Below are 19471 nucleotides of genomic sequence, written 5' to 3' on the forward strand. Positions count from 1 at the left end.
CGGAGGCCAGGGGCACACCGAGAGAAGGCTGGAGTGATGGGCAGTGCCGCTCTGGGAGGGTTTTGCTGAGTTCAGACTCTTGGCAGCACAGCCTAAGCTGAAGAGCAACAAGATGCAGCTCGGGCTTTAGGAAGGTCTTTAGGGCCTGCGTGGAGGAGGCTGGAGGGGCTGAGGATGGATGCAAGGCATGCGCTGGGCCCTTCAGGGATGCTCCAGACTACAGCTGATGAGAGGCTGAGCTAAGACCACAGAAAGCAGTGAAGGGACCCGAGAGACACTATGGAGGGAAGAGAGCCAGGTCTTGGTATCCCACAGAACCAGAGGAACCTGGGGCACCTCCTGAGTGTGTGACCTGGGTGAGGCCATTCACTGAGATAGAGCACTGAGGAAAAGCAACAGGGAAAGGATGTAGCAATGGGAAGCAGCTGGCACGCTCCACGGGGTCACTGAAAAGAGCCTAGTGAAGGTGCGTTTACAGAGGCATGGGCCCGGTCAAGGGAAACTAGCAGCTGTGGTGAAACCCCAGGGGCTGTGAAGAATGTGGAGCCATTGCCAGGCCAGGCTCGGCTGGGCCTGAGGGTGAGGAGGAAGCAGTTACCTGAGCCTGGAAAAGAAGTGTAACTGTCGGAAAAAGCCGCCCGATGGGAGCTGTGGCCTTCAGAAGAGTGATGCAGGAGAAGCCATTCCCCTCACCCTCCTCCTGCCTTCCGGTACCTCCTGCCTTCTGGTACCTCCTGCCTTCTGATACCAACTGGCATCTTCACTGGCAGAACCAAGCAGGAGGTGGAGGTCAAGGACCTGTTGTCAGTGGTGGCCTCAGACCCAGGCATGAGGGGCCTTGCTCGGGCCACACCCCGGCTCAGGGTGTAGAGTCTGTGGGGCCCAGGGGAGATTGCCCACCTGCTGCTCCTGACCTTCCCAGCTACACTAGGGCACTGGACCCTACACAGCCCCAAGCATGTGCATGCTTCTTTTCCAGGCAAGCCCCTGAGGACACCGCTGCATTGCCTGTGCCAGCCCCTGGTCCTGAGAGGTGGCCAGGGGTGGCTGTTTCAAGGGGGTGTGAATGACTCAGATGCATGGGCAGGGTGACCACATGCATGCACAGGGGCTCTTCTCTGTGCAGGGACATGCTGTGGCAGGAAAAGAAGAAAGGCAGGTCATGCAATGGGCCCAGTGTCCCTGTGCTGCCACACATCAGCCCGGAACTCCATTTGAGGAGTCTGAGAATTCTGAAGCTGGACTGGGCCATTCCAGGCTGACAGGAAGGTGTATTTGTCAAAACAGCAGGATGGGGATATATGTCATTTTATAGTTTGTTTTTAGAGACAGGGTCTCGAAAATGCTGATGGGCCTAATGGGAGGTGTTTGGGTCATGGAGCTTCACTTGGTACTGTTTGTTCTCTTGGTAGTGAGTGAGTTCTCGCTCTTAGGGGACTGGCTGAGTTCTCTTAGGAATGAGTTCCCGTAAGAGCGGGTTGTTATAAAACAAGGCTGTGCCTTGGTCCCTGCACACACCCACTTCCTCTTCTGCTTCTCTGCTATGTTGTGATGCAGCACGAGGCCCTCACCAGATGCCAGGCAGATGTGAGTGCCATGCTCTTGGACTTTCTGGCCACCAGAATCATGAGCTAAATGTACTTTTTTTCTTTATAAAATTACCCAGCCTCAGGTATTCTGTTATAGCAACACAAAATGAACTAAGACAGAGCCCTTGTTGATTTTGCCCTCCTCCTCACCCTTCCCCTTCCAGATCAACTTGTATCAATCCATCCCTCAGACTGTAATTCAGATCTGTCCCTTATTCCCCTGCCGTGGCACGGCCCCCATCCCTTACACCCAGTGTTCTCCACATGACCTTGGAGGGTGAAGGAATCCTAGCTGTACCCTCTCTAACAAAATCTCATTCCTTAGTATTTAAATAATTAATTAATTCAAATTCAAATTAAATTCTCCCTTTAGGGAGTGATAAAGTTTATTGCCATCTACCAACACCATGGTTTTACTTCTCCAGCATCACCTCTGGCTGTCCCGTATCTCCTAGGCAGGTTCACTTTCCAAACAGCTCTTCCTCAGCACTGCTTGCTCTGAAGCTTCAGGGCTTCTCCTATTCTACAAGATGCAATGCAGCTGAATCCCAATACCTCTCCGCAACCTGGCCCACTGCCTCCTCTGCTCACTTCCCCTCTCCTCCTAGATAAGGATTCTTCTCTCCTAGCATGCTCTCTGGCCCTGCAAATCTGTGCTTCTTTCTGCCTGGGAGCATTTGTTCACAGCACCCCACTGCTTGCTCCTTCTGATGGATTCTCCATATCTAGAGCCCAGCTTAATCTTTCTTCTTACGTGAAGCATCTCTCGGCTGTTTTGAACTCAGTATATGACCTTTTCTTCCTTTGACGTCATTGGCTCATTCACTTATTGGTCAATTATTTTGTTCACAGTGTAGTGATTAAGAACATTAGCTGGGCACGGTGTCCCACATCTATAACCCCAACACTTAGGGAGACTGCACAGGAGGATTGCTTGAAGCCAGAATTTGAAACCAGCCTGGGCAACACAGTGAGACCTGGTCTTTACAAAAAAGAATTTTTAAAAATTAGCTGAGCTTGGTGGTACACACCTGTAGTCCTAGCTACTTGGGAGGTTAAGGCGGGAGGATCACTTGAGTCCAGAAGTTCAAGACCTGCAGTGAGCTATCTGTACTCCAGCCTGGGCAACAGAGTAAGATGCTGTCTCTAAAAATAATAATAATAAAACATGGACACTGGGTTTCCGGTTATCTACTCCTGCATAACAAGCTATCCTAAGACAGTGAGTTAAAATAATAATGGGCATTTATTTATTTGCTCACAAATTGTATGGACTGGGCTCAGCTGTGCAGTTCTCACTGGGGCTCTCATGCAGTTGTAGTCAGATGGTAACAGCTGATGGGGTCCTCTCGAAGGTGTTTTCATGCTTGCGTCTGGTGCCTGGGCTGGGAAGACCCCAAAGCTGGGGCTCCTCAGGCATCCTGGCATCATCCCCCCACTCTCTCTCAGTGGTTTCCTCCTTTTCCTCTCTCTGGCTCCCCTCTCACCCTCCTCGTTTTGTCTCTGCCTGCCCCCCCCCACCCCCAGTGCTTTTCCCCATTGGTCCTCCCCTCTCTGGTTTCTCTGTGATCTCCAAGGCAGCTGAAGAAAAACCAGCAGATGGAAGTTTGCAGCCATCATCATTCCTGCTGAATTCTGTTCATTGATTACAAAGTCCCATCTAAGCTCAAGGGGAGGAGAATTAAACCTCATCTCTTGATAGGAAGAGTGTTAAAGAACTTTCAGAGATGTTTGAAAACCACCACACTGAGGCAATACTGCCCTGGCAGTTCTGAACCTCAGCTCTCTCACTGTGTAGCCTCAGGCATGTTCTTGAGCCTCTCTGTTCCTTAACTGCCTCATATTTAAAGTGGCAATAATAGTATCTCGTTCAGAGGGGAGTTCTAAGAATTAAGTGAGTAATATGTGTGATGTCTCTAGCATAGTGCACAGCATATAGGAAGTGCTCAGTAAACGGTATTTTTATTTATTAAGAATGTTCCACTTTGGGAGGCTGAGGTGAGCGGATCATGAGGTCAGGAGTTCGAGACCAGCCAGACCAACATGGTGAAACCCTGTCTCTACTAAAAATACAGAAATTAGCAGTGGGTGGTGATGCATGCCCCAACTACTTGGGAGGCTGAGTCAGAAGAATCGCTTGAACCCAGGGAGCGAAGGTTGCAGTGACCTGAGATTGTGCCACTGCACTCCAGCCTGGGTGACACAGCAAGATTTCATCTCAAAAAACAAAAGAAGAATGTTCTGCCCAACCCAGGGCAGTGACTAAGAATAGGGCTCTGGAGGTGGACCACTGGGGACCAGCTCGTGGCTGTGCCTCCCTCTAGATGGAGACTCAGTCGTCTTCTAATCCTCAAGTCCCTACCTGTGGAATGGGGGTGATATTAGCACTGACTTAGCCGGCTGTAGTGAGGACGGACTCAGATGTCCTGCTGGAAGCACTTAGCACGGCCCGGCCAGCACAGCCAGTGTGTGTGAGGCGGCGACGGGGAGGGGGTGCCCGCAGCAAAGGCTCCAGGTGCAACCACGACAAAGACGCGGACCCTGCCCCTGAAGAGCCAGAGGCCTGTGCCTCCTTGACACAGCTCACGGCTCACCGAGCACCTCTCTCAGGGCAAAGACTTTACCGCTTCTTAGGTTTCTGCTTGGTTGCTTCCCCAGCCAGACTGTCTCCAATGTGAAGCCTTCTGAAAGAACTTTCTAGGCTCATTCTGTCACATGACTTTCACCTGGCTGGCTATGTTAGCACCCAAGTGTGCTGTATTTGGGGTCCCCAGACTGTGAGTAGAGACCCTTGTGCCCCCTTGGCTCTCCTGGTGCTTTATTCTGTGTGTGGCCTCCTCCCTAGAGGACCTTTGACCCCTGGACTTCCAAGTCACAGGAGCCTGGTCAGCAGGGCCCCGGTTGCTGCTCCTCTGGCCCCACTGAGGCCCACGGGGCCAACTCAGGGCAAGGGCACTGATTCACTTCGGGGCAGCAGCTTCCTCTTTTGAGCTGCTTCTTGGACCCCCCTGGCTCTGGGTGAGGATAGTGCTTCACTGCTACATTTTAGGGGAAGTGGGGTGGGGTACAGGAACTGAAGAGAAGCTGGCCTTTTGGGGCTCCCTCGGGCTTCTTCCCAGGGGCTTCTACCCTTGAAGGTGGGGACGCCTCTGACCCGTCCCAGCTTCCCTCTGGAACACAAGCTCTAACCTGACACCATGATGCGCTCCTACTTGCTCCTTCTGCTAAAATGAAACTTCCCTCCCTGCCCTGTGCCTCACAGAGCCCCTCCTCTGAAGCCATTCGCCCTCGTGACAGTCTCTCTTCCTTTGCCTGGTACTTAATGACCCCATCCGAGTGAAGGTGACCATGGAGGTCACCATGCTTCTGAAGGACAGGGCTGCTGGGCAGTGGGGCAGGGCTGGGTCCTGCTAGACAGGTCTGATGGTTTATTTTTTATTTTGTTTTCTGCTTTGAGGTATAATTGACAAGTAAACACTATATATATATATATATATATATATATATATATATATATATATAAGGTATACAACTTGATATACATATTATAAAATCATCACCAAAATCAAGCTAAAAATGTATCACATCGCATAGCTACCATTTTCTTTCCTGACAGAATGCTTAAGGTCTGCCCTCTTAGCAAGTCCCAACTATGCAATCCAGTGTTGTCAATTATAGTCACATTGCTGTACAGTCGATCACCAGAACTTACTCACCTTGCAGAACTGAAACTTGTACACTTTAACCAGTCGCTCATTTTCTTCATCCTCCAGCCCCTGGCAACCACTGTTCTACCTCTGCTTCTGTGAATTTGACTATTGCAGATTCCACATATAAGTGTGATCATGCAATATTTAGATAGGTCAAGTTTAAGAAATTGGTCAGCTATTCCCTGGAGAGCTCTTGTAGGCATTGCAAAAACAATTAAGCAATAGGAATTGGGTCAAAGATAGGCCCAGGAGGGAGACCAGCATTGGCTTTAGGGTGAGAGTTGGTTGTTGGGGGGCGGGCAGGGAGCTGAGTATCTGCAGAGAAGAGAAAGGGCCCAAGGCCCTCAGGAGGGAGAGGAGGAGTTGGGAGAGAGCTGTGTCAGAGACCCCAGAGGGAGGGAGTTTCAAGGAGGGTGCCCCAGTGAGAAAGGTCAAAGAGGCTGAGGCCTAGAAAAAGTTTCTGCCACTCAGCGAGTGCAGTGGGGAAGGAGGGGTATGCTGGTGGGAGATGCCCATGGCTGGTTCAGATGGGACGGTAGAAGTCGGACCGCTAAAGGGAAGCAGCCACCAGGATGTGGCAGGTTGTAGTCTCCCTCCTGGAGGCCTCCTTCAAGGTCAGTAATCCAGGGATCCTCAACTTGAATGTGGATCAGCATCACCCACCGGCTACCTTAAACCTAGACCCCTGAGCACAGCCCCAGTGTCTGATTCATCAGGTCTCGGGTATGGCCAAAGAACTTGCATCTCTAAGTGCCTGGGTGATGGGGGTGCTGCTCTGGAAGGGGGAGCCACGGATGGAGCGCAGCCTCGCCAACCCCCACCCCCAATCACACGTGGTGCTCACCATCTGTTTTGGAGTCAGCCCTCACCATGAGAAAAGTTAGGCCTATTTTTAAACCAAAATGTTTGATGATTCCCACCAGTAGAAAAAGAGTCATTGCCAACATTTCAAATTAACGCACTTTGCAAGAAGCCCTCGAGGAAAGGAACACGAAGGAAACACAAAGTCAAGCCATATAACCCCAGTAACAAGAATTCCCCTGCACCAGCAAGTTCAAGGCAGCTGGGGCCAGTCTGGCCACTACTGCCCCGAGGGACTAGACGATTTCCAGCCTTGCAGAGACGGGGCAAAAGGCACCTCCTTCCTCCAGAGTCTCTCTCCCTCTCTCAGGGATGAGGAATGTCTGAAATATTTCCCCACGAAATTAGGCTTAAGAGTCAGCAGAAAAGAGCAATGCTGCCCACAGGCAAACTCGTTTTCACAGAGGAGAGGGATGCAGGGCTGTGCGCCTGGGGAGCGGGCTGTGGACAGGGAACTTTGAATGTTGTGCTTAGGTATTCAGTCAACACATTCTTTATAGTTTCTACTGGGGTAAACTGTTCTGAACCTGTTCAGCAGACTCTCTAGAATACCTCAGACACTCTGTCTCTTAAAAAATTTTTGAACGGTAAAACACTGTATTACTTTCCTATAAGTTTCATAAGTTTCACAAACTTGGAGACAACACAAACAACACAGATTTGTTATCTTACAGTTCTGTGGTTCAGAAGTCCGAAACAGGTCTCGCTGGGTTAGAAGCAAGGCGTCAGCAGGGCCGTGTTCCTTTCTGGAGGTTCCAGGCATCATCCATTCTCTTGCCCTTCCTGGGTTCTAGAGGCCGTCCACATTCTGCGGCTCCTGGCTCCCTTTCTCTATGGTCAAAGCCAGCAACAGTGGGTTGAGTTGTTTAAACACTGCATCAGCTGACCTTCTTTTCTGCCTCTCTCTTCCACATTTAAGGATGCTTGTGATTACATTGGGCCCACCTGGGTACTTCAGGCTACTCTTAAGTTCAGCTGACTATCAACCTTAATTATCTGCTACCTTAGTTCCCCTTTGCCATGCAACCGCACAAATTCCCAGATTCTGCAGGTGCGGATGTACAAATCTCTGGGGCATTATTCTGCCTACTACCAACATATATATGTAAAGCCCACAAGTCTTAAGTGTACAGCTTGAATTTTTGTATATGTAAACAGTTATCCTTGAAAACACTATGCAGATTGAGATATAGAACTTTCCAGCTCCCAGAAGCTCCCTCACACCCCCTCCCAATTGGTACTTCCCAAGGGTAACCATTTTTGTGGCCTCTGTCTCCATGGATTAGTTTTGCTTACTCTTGAACTTCATGTAATGAAATCATACAGCATGTGACCCTCTTTCTTAAAATAACCCCATCTATCTTTGGAGTGGTGGGACCACTCCATCAGAGAGTTTGCATCATTGTGAGGGCCAGTCTATCTCTCTGAGGCTCCTACATAGACAATCTTGAGAGACATAATTATGGTGCTGTTCAGAAAAAGTCTATCTTCCACATGACAATCCTTCAAATAGTTGAAGACTGTTTTCCAAATTAATTTTTATGAGCTCAATAACCCATGCCCTTCAACAGATTCTAACAGAATGTGATCATGAACATGCCTGCCCTGCACAGTTCTCTCTGGTCTGTACTATTCACAGAGCGCTCTCAGTTCCAAACGCTGTCCCTTCTGGATGTATTTGGCTCATGCAGAGCCAGGGGAATCATCCCTTCTGTTTTTCTAGATGCCTATATAAATCTTCTTCATGTCCTTCCAAAGTTATTTTATGCATTAAAATATGCATTTACATCCTTCCTACCCCACTTTCTAGACTATCATGTTATACCGGCTCTTGTATACCTATACATACTCTTGTTGTTATTGTACTATACATACTCTTTTGTACATTGTTTTTACTTTGCACTATATCTTGGGAATCTTTATCAGTTCATAAATGGCGTCTTCATATTTTTAATGGTTGCTTATTATTCCATTGTCTGGATCTATCATACTTTATTTGCCAAGTGTCTTATTGAAGGACATTTAAATTGTTTCCACTCTTTTGCTATCACAAGTCATATGTATATATGTCATTTTTATGATTTCATACATCTCTAATTTTGAAAATCATAGGAATCTCTAAACAGATATGGAAAAAGCTCTTGATAAAGAACACCTATTGATGACAAGAATCCTTGGCAAACTAAGATCTCCTTACAACAAGCAAAAAATGTTAAAATCCAGTAGAAAAATGTGCAAAGAATAGAAATGGGCAATTTACAGAAGATGAAATCCTGAACCGGAAACATAAAAATGATCAGACTCATTGGTAATTAGAGAAATAAAAATGAAAACACTGAGAAAGAACTTTATACCGATCAGATAAGTGAGCCTTAGAATGCTGAATCATGACAAGTTGGATCATGCAAGTCTCTGGGCTTTGAGGAGTCCATGCTCGGCTGTTGAGTGTGAGACCATGTACGCAGCACACAGGATGGGGTCGGGACCACAGTCACCAGGACCCCATGTCTGCCCCAAGTCAAGAACACACAGCTGCGCAGCATCATGGGAATGGCTCTGGGATGACTCTGGGAGGAGATGGGGAAGTGAGGTTCTGGAAGGGGGAGACTGGTGAGCAGACAACAGCCACCCTCCACTTGAGTCTGAAGCCTGCTGAGCTGGGCAGGTTGACCCTGTGGGAAACCCCATTTGGGTCTGCCTCTGTGGGCCTGATGGTGGATTTGGGCCGTTGTTGGTTACAGGGCCTTTCCAGGATCCCATCTCAGTTTACCTTGCCACACTTTCTTCCAAACAACAAACTTTCACATGCCCTATGCTACTCCTATATATTTTGCTCTCAACTCCCCAAACACAGTCACACCTTCATGTCATTTCACTGTGACAAGAATCACGGTGGATATTGAAGCAATGTGTCTTCATCATCAGAAACCTCTACTCCAAATCACACTGGACTCTCAAAGCAAGAGCCATGTCAACTTAGTCCATTGGGTATTTTCACTGTGAAGGTAAAACACTACTTCTGCCCTCAAGGCAGAAATGTGAGATGGAATGCCTGGATTCTGTAGAGGAATTCCTGACAAACAGGAGGAGGAGGTGGCAAGCCTGTCCCCTGTGGAGCTGTAGGGGGAGAAGACAGATGGGTAGACCCCCGAGGTCAAATGCACAGTGTACTCGCTTCCCCTTGGAGAGCAAGATCAGTGCGTGAGGGAGCCCAAGATCTCTGTGGGTGTGGTGGAGGAGGGGGCCGGTGGCTCTCTGCCTGGGCCTAGCATGGGGAGATTGCATGTGTGTGTGAGTGAGTGTGTGTGCACATATGCAAGCGTTTGATGCTACACTGAGTGTGAGGAGGGAGTAGTGATGCAGTGGTGATGGAGGGAGGTGACTGTACCGATGAGTGAAGCTGAGTGACTGGCCCCCGCAGTCAGAGAGGGGCACCACAGCCTTCTGCAGTCCATGAGCGCTCAGTGTGCAGTAAGCAGATGCAGGTGCTGAGACGAACAGCAGACCAACATAGGCTTTGGTCTGGACCCAGAGACCCTGATGTGAGAGGATTCCCTGCCAGAGGCCAGAGGACCATGGATTTGCCAAAGACAGCTGAGATCCATTGTACCCCAGCATATACCAGTCCAGACAAGTGCTTCGTGGCATAGATCAGCTAGCCAGCAAGGATTCAAGGGCCCCCCTTTTTCCTCTGTGCCACAGGTCATCTAGGGTGGGAGGAAATCTGAAACACTTTGAAACCTGGGCTAGACTGAGCTACAGTTCATTACAACTTTCCCACACTTAACAGACATAAGGGCTTGTGAGAAGGATCGAAGAAACTATCTTTAAAAACTGTGCACATCTGAGAAGTGTAGGTGAACGATCTACTTGCTACACTATACTTATGCTCATTACAGAACCTTAAGTGCCCTTCCTCCTCCCATTAGTTAGAAGTAACTAGTGGTTTGGCCAGGTGCGTGGCTCATGCCTGTAATCCCAGCACTTCGGGAACCCAAGGCAGGTGGATCACCTGAGGTCAAGAGTTCGAGACCAGCCAGACCAATATGTCGAAACCCTGTCTCTGCTAAAAATACACAAATTAGCTGGACGTGGTGCCAGGCACCTGTATTCCCAGCTACTCGGGAGGCTGAAACAGGAGAATTGCTTGAACCTGGGAGGCAGAGGTTGTAGCGAGCTGATTGTGCCACTGCACACCAGCCTGGGTGACAGAGTAAGACTCCATCTAAAAAAAAAAAAAGAAGTAACTAGTGTTTCAAAGTCGAGCTCAAATGCAGCCCACTGGTGATTCTTTCTCCAGTGCCTGTGGCCTAAATTCAGCAAAACCTGTATGTGAAATGTTCTCCAATGCCTTTTGTTGGACTTCATTGATCCCTCCTCTGGCTTCCTATTACATATCATGAATGCTTCTATTTCACTTCTGTGATGTGTCCTGAAACAGCCAGTTGCCCCTCTTCATGTATTTTAAGCTCCTGGAGGAAGGAACTTTGGTCTATGCATCTCCATGTTCTGAATTGCGTCTGCTCAGGGCTTGGTCTGCTGGACACAGTCAGTACAGGTGTGACCTACTCAGTCAGTGCAGGCACGTGGCCCCTAGGAAGCACTGACACGTGGAAGGTCTTATTACATTCATCTCTAATGCGGATCTATTTCTTTAAATATCATGACACATAAAATATCAAATTAAGAGAATAGTGAAAAATTGTTATTGGATATTTAATTTTGGTTTAATTCATTTTACAAGTTTGACAAAATTTCATCCTGAGACGAAGCCTTGTGGGAGAGCCTGAGGAATTCACTGACCACAGCATTTCCTTGAGCAAATCTTTGCTGTGTTCTTGTTTCACTGTAATATGGCAAGTTCTCCTTAGCTGATAATCCAGAACTTTAGAAATAGTTTTTTAAAAAATCTCTATAATAACTGGGAGCACGCATTGCTCACAATGGGCAACCTTTCTTCAAGTGTGGCTCACAGATTTTGCTCCTGCTGGACGTCCAGCTTTTATTCCATGGCACAGGTTGAAATGCTCTATCTCCTCCCACTCTGCTGGAGCTGAGCAAAACTGCATTCACCCCTGACAGCAGCTTTGGAGCCCAGGGCCAGGAGACAGTTCAGGACCCTTGTCAGGGCCCATGGAGTCCAGGGGCAGTGGGCAGTATGCTGGCATGGCAGGCAGCCCATCCTGGGTGCCTGCGATCTCCTCAGGAAATCAGATTTGCAGATGTGGCCCTCAGTGGCATAGACACCAGTGCTAAGAGGTTGTCAGTCATTCCTTCCTCCAGTGTGTATACAGCCCCTTTCAGACAGGACTGTCTGCTCTGTAAGTGCTGAGAGAAGTACAATGAAGAGTAAGAGCCTCAGGCTCTGTCCTCTAGATGAGTTAGGCCATAATAATAATGAAAATGATGATGTAACTGTGTGTGTGTATTTATTATTTTTTTAATTATTTAGACTGAGTCTCTCTGTGTCATTCAGGCTGGAGTGCAGTGGCGTAATCTCAGCTCACTGCAACCTCTGCTTCCCCTGTTCAAGCGATTCTCCTACCTTAGTCTCCAAGTAGTTGAGATTACAGGTGTACACCCCTACACCTGGCTAATTCTTGTATTTGTAGTAGAGATGGGATTTTGCCATGTTGGCCAGGCTAGTCTCGAACTCTTGTCTTCAGGCGATGCACCTGCCTTGGTCTCCCAAAGTCCTGGGATTACAGGCGTGAGCCACCATGCCCAGCTGATGTAACTATTTATGGTGAATGTCTTATATACCAAATCTTTCCATGGGCTTTACATGGATGAGCACATTTAATCCTAATAATAGCCCGATAACCACATGAAGTTGGTACAATTTTTATACCTATTTTAGAGATGAAGAAACTGAGGGAAAGAGAAATTATGTATGTACAAAGTCACACTACTAAGAAATGATGACAAAAAATTTCAGATACAGGGAATGTATCAGTGGGGTTTTTTTAAAACCTTTTTTATAGCAGGATAGTGGCTCACACAGTAATCCCAGGGTTTTGGGAGCCTGAGGAGGGAGAATACCTTAGGCCCAGGAGTTCAAGGTTATAGTGAGCTATGATCTTGCTACTGCACTCCCACTTGGGTGACAGAGCAAGACCCTGATGCTAAAAATAAACCAAAAAATAAGTTTTTTGAATCACAGAGTCCTTTGAGAGTTTGTTTCCCAGAACAGTAATTAACAATCTCTGCCTCTGTCTTTGTCACACACACACACCAGGGTGAGAACACCCGTGCATGCACGCACACGTACACACACACACACACTTTTATATGCAGTTTCAGGGTATTCACAGAATCCCTGAGCCAGTCCCCACGGGCCCCACGGACACAGGGATCCCCCCTACCTGCCTCACACAGATGAGCTCAATGCATGGATGATGGTGGACAACAGAGCACAAATGCAAGCAAGCCATCAGGAGCAGCTGTGGGTAGCATGGACACCCAGAGAGGGAAGAGGCAGGGATGCAGGGCTAAGCTGGGGATCCAAGGGACAGAGAGACGGCCCCACTCTGCTCTAGAACCGGCTTCATCTTCCAGTGCATGCACAGAGCATGGTGGTTGCTCAGGCTTATCCTCCACTTCTTGGTATTGGTCATTCCTACAGCAAACAGAAGCCCCTCAGCCCACTGGAGAGCTGGTTGGAGAAGCCAGGAGCAGGGAATTTAGGGGCCCACTTCCTGAGTCCAGGTTGGTGAATGACTCACTTGTGGGACCACAAAGCCATCAACACCTCCCTCCTCTTCCTCCCACACCTCAGAGGAACTTCGTGCCATTGGTCTTAGATCTTGGTCTCTATTAATGTGCCAACCTCCCGCAACCACACTAGTGTGGGTGGGTGAGAGTGGAGGGTTCTGGTGTTTTCTTGAGTGCAGATTTTGAAGGCTGACAAAACAGAAAGACAGCTGCTCTCCCTGAAAGTTGATGGAGGAAGCAGATGAGTGTTATGCTAGGAAAAAAATGGGACACTGTGGGGACAACCTAACCCAGGGGCCCAGGAAAATCCCCTTAGAAAAAAGGTGGAGTTTAAGCTGAGACCCTGGTCAGTTAGCCTAGATTTGAGACTCAAGCTCCTCAGCCTCATCTTCTCAGATGAGCTTTTAGACTGCTGTTTCCAAATGGTGGTTTCTCAAAATATTAATAGGTGTTATTTTTCTTTATTTTTTAAACTTTGAGCTATAATACACATTGAGAAAGGATGCCTAACAAGTGTACAGTGAAATGGCTTAAAATAAACACCCAGGTGACCATTATTCAGAACAAGAAAAATAATATTTCTATTCCCCAGAAACCCATTACCTCTCCACATGCCCTTCCAGTCAGTTACCTTATGGTCATCGCTCTCTTGACTTTTTATGCTTTCATCTCCAACACACATAATCTTCAACCCATAATTTAGCTTTGTATGTTTTGAAATTTTATATAAATGAAAACATACAGTACATATTCATTCATGAGATGAAAACCTCTTATGTTATTGCATGTAACTATGAAATTCCATTGTATGACTATACCACAATGTATCCTATACTAGAGATGGACATATGGAAGACTTCCAGCTTTTAGCTATGACAGAGAATGCTTTGTGAATATTTTTGCGTATGTCTCCTGGTGTACATTCACATACATTTCTAGAAGTGGAGTCCCTGGGTCATGGGGTGTACATAGCTTCCATTTTGCTGGGTGATGCTTTCCAAGGTAGTGGTACCAATTTGCACACCCTCACCCCACCATTTACAATGTATGAGAGTTCCTGTTGCCCTATATCCTTGTCAGCACTTGGGGTAGTCACCCTTTCATTTGAACCACTTTTGTTAGTATATAGTAATAATATCTCATTGTGGTTTTAATGGAACTATTAATGAGGTTGAGCTCCTTTCAGATGTTTATCATTTTGTTGTTGTGTTAATAGTAGTGCTTCTACTCTAACCATCACCCAAATACATTTATTGTTAATTTCCTCTTGTGAAATACCTATTCAAGTCTCTTGCTTGTTTTTGTACTGGGTTGACTTGTTCTTAATGGGACTCTTAGGAGTTATTTATATGTTCTGTGTATTAGCTCTTTGTCAGTTAAGTGTATTACATAGTATATTAGTCCATTCTCACACTGCCGTAAAGAACTGCCTGAGACAGGGTAATTTTTTTTTTTTTTTTTTTGAGACGGAGTTTCGCTCTTGTTACCCAGCCTGGAGTGCAATGGCGCGATCTCGGCTCACCGCAACCTCCGCCTCCTGGGTTCAGGCAATTCTCCTGCCTCAGCCTCCTGAGTAGCTGGGACTACAGGCACGAGCCACCATGCCCAGCTAATTTTTTTGTATTTTTAGTAGAGACGGGGTTTCACCATGTTGACCAGGATGGTCTCGATCTCTCGACCTTGTGATCCACCCGCCTCGGCCTCCCAAAGTGCTGGGATTACAGGCTTGAGCCACCGCGCCCGGCCGAGACAGGGTAATTTATAAAGGAAAGAGGTTTAATTGATTCACAGTTCAGCATAGCTGGGGAAGCCTCAGGAAACTTACAGTCAGGGCGGAAGGTGAAGGAGAAGAAAGGCACCTTCTTCACAAGGCAGCAGGAAGGAGAAGTCCTGAGCAAAGTGGGGAAGAGCCCCTTATAAAACCACCAGATCTTATGAAAACTCACTCACTATCCTGAGAACAGCATGGGGGAAAACACCCCCATAATTCACTTACCTCCACCTGGTCTGAAAAGTGGGCATGATGGGGATAATGAGGGTTACAATTAAAGATGAGACTGGATGGGGACAGAAAGCCTAATCATGTCAAATAGTGAATATTCCAATACATGAAAATTATATATTTCTCCATTTATTTAGGTCTGCTTTAATTTCTCTCAATAATGTTTCATAGTTTTCTATGTAGAGGACTTCAGAGAGTTTCGTAGACTTATTTCTATATACTTATTTCTAGGTACTTTTGATGTCTTCATAAATGATGCTTTTGAAAAAAATTCATTTTTAAAAAACTGCTGGTAAAGACAAATGTAATTGATTTTTGTATGCCGACTCTATAACAATCTTGCTAAACTATTTTATCAGTCTGAGTTTATCTGCTTATTTTTAAATTTTATGTACTCAATCGTACGACATGCAAATAATGTCATAACTTTCCAATTGTCAGAACTTTTTTCTTTTTCGTTCCCTATTGCACTGGCTAAAACCTTCAGGACAGTAGGAGTGGCATCAATGGCATTCTTGTCTCATTTCCAATTTCAAAGGAACTCTTACAACATTTTACTGTTAAAGATGATATTTAATGTAGATTTTTTGGTAGCTCTCCTTCATCAGACTGAGAAAATTCCTTTTTTTAAAAAAAATCACAAATAGGTACTGATTTTAACAAACATTTTCTGCAATTACAGAGGAAATTAAATAAATTTTCTCTTGTAGTCTGTTAATGTGGAAATTTATATTGATTCTTTGTTTTATAGTTTTCCAGTTTTATGCAGTCACTCTCAATCTTAATGTTTAAAAATCTCTTTGCACATAGTAAACTTACATATTTTAAAGTCTATCTTATTTCAGTATCCAAAGACCCCTACAGATCTGTTTATATTCTTTATTTTCCTGCTGGTTATTGTGTATGCCTTATTTTCTGATGTGCCTGCTTAATTTTGCTTATGAACTGTGTATTTATAATATTTTAAACAGAAAAAATTAGAGACCAAGTATGATGTTATCTTCCTCCAGAGAGGATTTATGTTTATTTCTGCCAGATGCCTGGTGGCATTAACACCCAAGGTTGCTTGAGGGCACTCTCACTCCAGAGAGCTTTAATCTGTGTTCAGTAACTGATATAATTTAAGCTGCAAACCCTGCAAGCGTTTATTTATTCTGGTCCACCTTCATTTCTAGAGTGCAGTCTTTGGGATGTACAATGTACAAAGTACGAAGCTCCACTAAGTGGGCACTTGGACCTTAATCCTGTCCCACAGCCCGCTGAAGTCATCAAAAGCATGTCTCTGCCTCTCAGTTCCCCTCCTGAGTTGGCAAATGCCCCTAGGAGAAGTAGATCCAAATACTGGGCCATCTCCTTGGGACTCTGCTGCCCCCAGACCCCCAATGCTGGCCTGTTTTGTTAACTTTGATGCTTTCAAAAGTAAGTTTTTCTTATGGCACATTGGCTCATGCCTGTAATCCTAGCACTTTGGGAGGCTGAGGTGGGTAGATCACTTGAGGCCAGAAGTTCAAGACCAGACTGGCCAACATGGTGAAACTCCATCTCTACTAAAAATACAAGAATTAGCTGGGTGCAGTGGCGTGCACCTGTAATCCCAGCTACTTGGGAGGCTGAGGCACGAGAATCACTTGAGCCTCAGAGGTGGAGGCTGCAGTGAGCGGTGATCATGCCACTGTACTCCAGCCTGGGTGACGGACTGAGACTTTGTATTAAAAAAGAAAAAAAAGTAAGCTTTTCTATTTTTGTTCAATTTTTAAATTTTCAATAGAAATGTTAGTGTGAATTACGTAGCTTGCTATTACTGTAGCTCCTTTATTGATTTTCTAGTGTTAAAATCAGTTTTGCTTTCCTGGAGTAAATCTGATTTGGACATGATTTATTATCTTTTTAAATGTTTTGCTGGATGTGATAAATCCCTGAAGTGTGCTTTCCAGGACCATGCGAAGAAAAATTAAGGTGGAAAGCTAGGAACCAAGAAGAGCCCTCGGCTGAGCATATATTTCCCTTATGTTGCCTTGAATTTGTCACCTAACTGGCTACACTGCCTGAAATCTCACCAGAGAAGAGAAATCCCAAAGAGAAGTCTCTGTGTCACCAGGCTCCTCGTTATTTTTAAAAACTTATTTATTTACAGATAGGGTCTCGTTCTGTTGCCCAGGTTAGAGTGCAGTGGCATGCTCACAGCTTACTGAAGCCTGGGCCTCCTGGGCTCAAGCAATCTTCCCACCTCAGTCTCCTGAATAGCTGGGACTACAGGCACATGCCACCACGCCCAGCTAATTTTTGTATTTTCTGAAGAGATGGGGTTTTGCCAATTGTTGAGGCTGGTCTTGAACTCCCAAAGTGTTTGGATTAGAGATATGAGCCACTGTACCCAGCCCAGACCCCTCCGCTAACGCAGAACACTCCACAGCAGTGTTAAGGGGCCAAGCCTCCTTAGTTTAATGAGACTATTTTCCTTCTAAATAGGACTCGTCAGGACTCAGCCCCATTCAAAACATAAAATTGTTCAAGGAAGGAGGAGAAAAACCAGTAATTTCAGAATTTCTCCCAAACCCAGGTTGAGAAGGTCCATGAAGAGGTGATCCGGAGAGCCAGGCAGTGGGGCAGGTCAAAGGCAGCGCTCAGACCAAGCAGGGCAGGGCCTTTGGTCTCTGTTCAAATTTGAGGTGTGAGTTTCCCTGAATGTGGCTTTGGGGCCTCCTGAATAGACAGATTGTTTTCCTTCAACAGCCGGGGGCACCTGAGACCTTGACCTGTACTCCTCGTGGGCAATACCTCCAGAACACTGATGCCTCCCTTGCAGGTTTTATCAAATTCCTCCTTAAAATTTTATCAAATTTCTCCTTAAAAGGGCACTGGAGCTCTGAAAAGCAAGCCAGGCCCTGAAAACAGACAGACACAGTAACTGACACCAAGCCAGCTGACGTATTTTATCTGGAAAATGCCTAAGCCAAAACTAGCTCCTGGTCAAACACTGCACATTACCTGAAAACCAGGCCAATAGAACATGAATCCAAAGAGGGCCATCGCTATATTGTTTCCTTCCTGCGGCTCTTGGGACTGCTGTAGCCAGCAGGTCACCTGGCACTTTAGAGAAAGGAGGTACAGGAGAGACAAGGAGAGTACAGCACATGTTCCACAGGAGGCCATGCTGCCCTGGAATTTAAAGTGCCACTCTGGGCCATTCGAATACCTTAGACTAACGAAGGATCCCCAGGCTAGGGGAATGAATGGTGTTGGGAGCCCCTCACAGGGAGTGGGATCTAGGTACTAGGAGAGAGTTCCCACCAGGCTGCCCACAGACCCTCCCTCGGGTTGCAAGTCCCTCAGGGAAGAAACAGAGGCTAATTGGTAAGCCCTGAGGAGGGGCCTCCTCCCACAGAGGCCATCCCTTTTCTGGCACCCTCAAAGCACTTCTGGAGCCTGGAATAAAAAGAGAATGTTGGCTGGGTGGGCTCACGCCTGTAATCCCAACACTTTGGGAGGCCGAAGTGGGCGGATCACTTGAAGTCAGGAGTTCAAGACCAGCCTGGCCAACCTGGTGAAACTCCAGTTTCTGCTAAAGACACAAAAAATTAGCCAGGTGTGGTGGTGGGTGCCTATAATCCCAGCTACTCAGGCGGCTGAGGCAGGAGAATTGCTTGAACCCAGGAGACAGAGGTTGCAGTAAGCTGAGATCGTGTCACTGCACTGCAGCCTGGGCAGCAGAGTGAGACTCTGTCTTAAGAAAAAGAGAGAGAGAGAGAGAGAGAAAGAGAGAGAGAGAGAGAGAGAATACAAATGACTATCAGAGCAAAGATTTCTCATGGGCCCTGATCTTAGCTATCATCTGAGGAACGAAGAAAAATAGTTATCTTAGAGGGAAAAATAAAAATAAAAACTAAAGCATTGTACTTATTTTCTTTCACATTTAATAACACAGAAAATAGTCATCTAACCTCACCAGCAATGAATAAAATACTTCCATTCTATCAGGCTCAGCCAAAAAAGGAAATCTTTAATAGTGGGATTTCAAGTGTTTGCAAGCCTACGGGGAGCCATGGGGGAGTCAGCGAGGCCATCCCCTGCCCTGGACTACTTCCCAGAGGGCCTCTACCCTGCATTTGGGCTGGAGCTGAGGACTGGGGTTTCTAGTTCCTATGCACGCCGTGTGAGAATCTCTGATCCTCCTTTCCTACCCATGGCCAAAGTGTCAGGCCCTTCCAGTTCTGCTCATTCCCCAGGACTCAGACTCACCATGTCCCCCTAAGGTTCTCCCCGCTCAGACCACCATCGGTCAGAACATCCTGGTCCCATGTTCCCTGGTCAGGGCTCAGAGGACCCAGGTGCCGCTGGGCTGGCCTCAGGACAATGCCCTTTCCCCCGAGGCCCAGCCTGGCTGCACCTGACTTTGAGTGTAATGGCATATATTCATTAATATGCCTGACAGATGGTTGGTTTTTCCCTAAGTTTAAAAAATATATTAACATCTAAAAAACATTTTACTAAAGCACAACATATATGCAGAAAAGTGCACTCATTGTAAGTGTACTGCTCACTAAATTCTCCTAAAGTGAACTTATCTGTGTAACCATCACCCAGCTCAAGGGAAA

The 19471-nt window shown here is 46.6% G+C and overlaps 1 protein-coding gene across 1 annotated transcript in view; it reads left to right on the top strand.

The window, feature by feature from the left end:
• The window catches only part of GABRR2 (gamma-aminobutyric acid type A receptor subunit rho2), a 62398-nt gene that overhangs the window by 21672 nt on the left and 21255 nt on the right, over nucleotides 1-19471 (top strand). The window lies entirely within an intron of this gene.

This window comes from Saimiri boliviensis, chromosome 4 (genome assembly GCF_048565385.1).
Source record: "Saimiri boliviensis isolate mSaiBol1 chromosome 4, mSaiBol1.pri, whole genome shotgun sequence".
Classification (NCBI taxonomy): domain Eukaryota; kingdom Metazoa; phylum Chordata; class Mammalia; order Primates; family Cebidae; genus Saimiri; species Saimiri boliviensis.